This window comes from Gracilinanus agilis, chromosome 2 (assembly GCF_016433145.1).
Source record: "Gracilinanus agilis isolate LMUSP501 chromosome 2, AgileGrace, whole genome shotgun sequence".
NCBI classification, from domain to species: domain Eukaryota; kingdom Metazoa; phylum Chordata; class Mammalia; order Didelphimorphia; family Didelphidae; genus Gracilinanus; species Gracilinanus agilis.
Window position 1 is genome coordinate 234,261,098 of NC_058131.1, and position 4,697 is coordinate 234,265,794.

General features: G+C 35.1%; 1 pseudogene; it reads right to left on the reverse strand.

Moving 5' to 3' along the window:
• Positions 1–1,094: 1,094 nt before the first annotated feature.
• Positions 1,095–1,231, reverse strand: LOC123238497 (annotated as a pseudogene).
• Positions 1,232–4,697: the final 3,466 nt, after the last annotated feature.

The following is a 4,697-nucleotide window of genomic DNA, read 5'->3' on the forward strand; positions in this document are numbered from 1 at the left end:
GGCAATTTGCTATAAGAGAAAGTCAAGGTGGCATATTGCTCTGCCAAATAAAAAAATTGCTTAATAGTCAACAAACAGTAAGTATGAGCAGAATTTTACATCTTTCACGCAATTGTGTGATGGTAAAGATGTTGGTTACTGTGGAATATTGCTTGAAAAAACCTTTATATTCTCCATTAATGCTGTTTAAAAGATGCGCTCAATGTGTGTATATTATTCTGATGAAAACCATATCTATACGGGTATATACATTTATGTTCATATATATGTGTATATATATATACACATATATATATAACTCTGTATTCATACATACATATCTGGAAAGGCAGGCATCCAGACTTGCAATGATTGCTATTCCATCACTTTTTGTTTTGGTAGTAATAGAGTTGGAGTTTCCCCCCATACTTTTAATATCTTCCCCCTCTTTCAAACACTTTATGGATTGATTTCTAAATAGCCTCATGACTGCCTTGGCCTCAGCATGGCTATCCTTCTCCATGTCTATTCTTCTGAATATTGTTTTCCCTGTTATTGCTCCTTTAAGTGTTATTTGTACATCTTCTATAAGCACACCTGGGACTGTGGTGATAAAATAACGTGTAATGGCTCCACTGTTCTTGGTGACAATTTGTCATAAAAACTATGATATATCTTTTCCATCTTTCTTCTTTCATTGTCCTTCCAGTTTTGTTGTTGGATGTTCTTGGGATAAGCCTGGTTAGCTGAGTGTCTTAAAGATTTTTTAAAATTATTTTAATTTCCACTTTTTCTCTCCCTTATGAAACAGTTCAGCTTGTATTCTTTCACTATCCTCCACAAAATTTTACAAATGATTTTAAATTCTAAATTGTTTTATCAATGGCTAATATACCTCTCCACTTAAGAAATATGGCAAGTTTTTGTTGACCAGAGCACTTTTTAGCCTTTTTTGGTCTCTGGTAATTTATTTATATTAGTGAAACTTCTGGGTGAAAATGTTATATTTACTTTTTAAGTCTTTTCTTCAGTTTATACAAAATTTTCACCATCAATTATTTATTTAAAAAGGTCATGTTTGACTTAGTGTAACTAGATTGGAATTTTTTTTTATTGAGAGCACAAATTATGCAGTGGAGTTTCCCATATTTGGGGAAATCGCAGGGGTCAGCCCATCCAGAGTGCAATGGATAAGCCTCACCCTGGGGAAACCACCTTCGTGATCATGGAATCACCCCTGCCAGGTAAGTATTAGATTGGAAATTTAACAGCTATTCACAGACCTAATTCCAATACTGGATTGGGCATGGAAGCCTTAATCTGTTCCATTTTTCCAATCCAGACCAGTTAGCTTTTCTTTAGGCAGATCAACTGCTCTCTTCTCCCAGGAGCTCACCACGTTTGTGCCAGATCTAGTGCAGACACCCAAACAGCATTAGCCTATTGTAGCTCAGAACTCCCATACTCAAGTGACCTATTAGCCTCAGTCTCCCCAAAAGCAGGAACTATAAGTATTCACTCCAGAACCAATTTATTCTTCTAACTTGTACAGACTTTGGTCTTTGATCTGACAAATGAGTTGTCTGTACAAATGATTCAAGAATGACTCCTATGCCATGAATGAGTCATTTCCTTTCTGTTAAAATACAGTAAAATTCCTTTTTTGTGTGTGATTTGTGCCATAACTAGCACTGTCTGATTTTTTTCTTGATAAAAATATTTGTGGTGTCTGAATATAAAGCATCTCTGGAGCCTACAAATATTTTTCCTCTATCATCCCCAATTTCTCATCCATATTTCCAAGTAATTGAGTATCAAAGTATATGTTGATCTAGGTCTTAGTTCTCAGAAGAATTTCTCTACCTTTGCAAGAAGTGTCATGGTTCAAATCTTGACTCTGCCATAGGCTGTGTTTAGGATCTTAGGGAAGTGACTTCATTACTCTGGACCTCCATTTCTTTGTGTGTAAAATGAAGAAAGTGAAACTAATGAGCTTCCTTCCAATTTGAAAGTCTTAATCCTATGTTGGTACAGAGACTTTCCTTATTTTCATGGTAGTCTTTTGGAAAATCTTTGTTTTAAGCTATTGATGCTTAGAATTTCACTAAGATTTTTAACACTCTGTAATATTGTGAACACTTTTATAATATAAGATGACTAACTGCCTCATGAAATTGTATTTTTAATGCTTTTAAACACATGATAAAACCAAGTGCATTATATATTTATTTGTCTTACCAAAGAGAACCTATGAGCATACTTCTTTTTTTCCTAGTTTTGGTTATGGTGAGAATTTCAAGATCAATAAAATTTAATTCTTCTAATATTTCTACATATTAGTCACTGGACAGGGATCTAGCATCAGTGATTATGGTGAAAATATTAAAGATAGCAAAACAAAACAAAATTCAAATTTCTAGATTTGCATACTTTTTTTTCAACTGCCTTTTGCCTCTTGCCTCCCCAAGAGAATACTTTCTTGGTGCTAGAATGCTAAACTCTGTCTCTTTTCCTTTTGAAATCTATTTAAAAGTACTTACTATTCACTTATATTCACACTGTAGGGTAAATTATTAGTGTTATTAATATTAGAATATTAATAGTAGTATTACTTGGATACTTTTATCTCTGACTGGCTTTTTCTCTAACCAGAGAATAAAAGGCTTTATCCATAGGCAAAATCATATGGATACTTGTTTGGAATGTTGTGGGAGGGGAATTCATGCTTGAGATATGGATGACCCTTAAAGTCTTTGATAGCTTTAAGATTCTGTGATTTTGTTAAAGAATTTTTGGGAATCACTGTATAGATCGATGAGGCAGGTGTATGTAGAAAGTCCATCTCAAATCATGGCTGGTACCAGGCAGCCTCCTGCTCTCTTTAAGTAAGGCTAGCCCTAACTACTAGACCAGTGATGGCAAACCTATGGCACACATGCTAAAAAGGGCATGCAGAGCCCTCTCTGTGAGCATGACTGTCGTCTGCTGCCAGAGATCATTACTAGAAAGCCAGAGGGACTCAGGGAGGAGCTATTCCCCTCCCCCTTTCCATGTATTTGAGGACATTCCTTACTACCCCTTTTCCCCCTGCCCAGAAGACCAATGGAGTGCTTTTTCCCTCTCCTGTCTGGTGTAAGGGAGGGGGCAATGTGGGGCTGTGTGGTACTCGATCTCTGAGGAGGGGGCAGGCACAGCACTTGTTGGGGGGGGGCGGGGCAGGGCTCAGCACTCCATCACTGTACTAGACTATAATTTTAGAGACATAATCAAGCCATATGTCCTAGTGCCCAGCATAAAAGATCACCTACCTTTCTCAACTTTGGCTATTGGGTGACTTTCTGTTGGACTGTATCTTTGATTTCAAAATAGAAGAGGTTGGGAAAATAGGATTTAAGTTATTTATCTCATTTTAGAGTCACATTTATTGAATGTGTTTTCCGTTTCAATCCAACAAAATATTGTCTGCCAAACAAGTTATTAGATTCTAGGATTAAAAAAGTAGATTTAGTAGAGACTCTGAAGGTACAGTGAGCTAGAACTTTGAATTTGGAGTCAAGACACCTACATTTGAATTTTGACAGTTACTAGCTATATAATTATGAACAAGTCACTTGAAAATTCTCAGATTCCATTTTTCCACCTTAAAAACTGAGTAATAATACAAGATTTATTTCCCCCTACCAAGTCTCTCTTCATATAATTTTTAGTAAAATATTTTAAAGTTTTATTGATGTCTTTTGTTTTTATATCCCAGCTGTTTCTCAATAAATTCTCTCCTACCATCATTAAAGTTGCACTACATTGTAAGAGAAAAATAATTAAGTAAAGCCAATTGACAAAGGGAATATATCTAACAATGTATGCAGAATTCCATACTGCTCCCCAACCCCTCTGCTGAGTAATGGTATACTGGATATAGTGCCTCATTTGTGGTCAGGAAGACCTAAGTTCAAATCCACTTACTAGTTGCATGACCCTTGACAAATCACTTATCCACCAAGGGTCAATCCTCATCAGTAAAATGGGGATAAAAATAGTACTCATCTCACAGGGTTATTGTGAGGATCAAATGAGAGGATAGAATGAGCTTAAATAACTTGAGAAATATATAAGCTATAAATGTATAATTTGAAATTTTACTTCCATTCTGTAAAGAACAAACATATTTATTTGTAAATTCTGAAAAAACAAAATTTTCATTTTAATTTTAACAACATAGTGAACTCTATCATGTGCTTCAGTTCTGGATGATACTCAGATCGACTGGTCACCTCTTTCACTTGTTCCATCTTCATTAAACTCTTTCTTGTGTGGCCAAGTCAAAACTATCATGTATGCGCATCAAATCCTCATTCTTTGGATACTCTTAAAGTTAGGATCATGAAAGCAAATCTTTCAGGTCCTGAGCAGCAGCTGAAGGAAGTTTTTACAAAGGTTGAAAATCAACTATAGTGATATGTAGCACAAAGTGGTAGTGACGTTGAATTTAATAAAAATATCAATATTTAAAGCCTTTAAATATTATAATTAACCTTTTAAGTTTGTTTTGGTAAGTTAGCATTTATGCTTCTAAAATTAGTAAAACTTAAACTACACTAAGACTTTTGGGACAATCTGTGTGTAAAATGCTTTGCAAAACTTAAAGCTCTATATAAATGCTATTAACATTTTTGTTGTTACTGTCAAGAAGAGGGAAGCTTGATTCATAATCTCTTCTC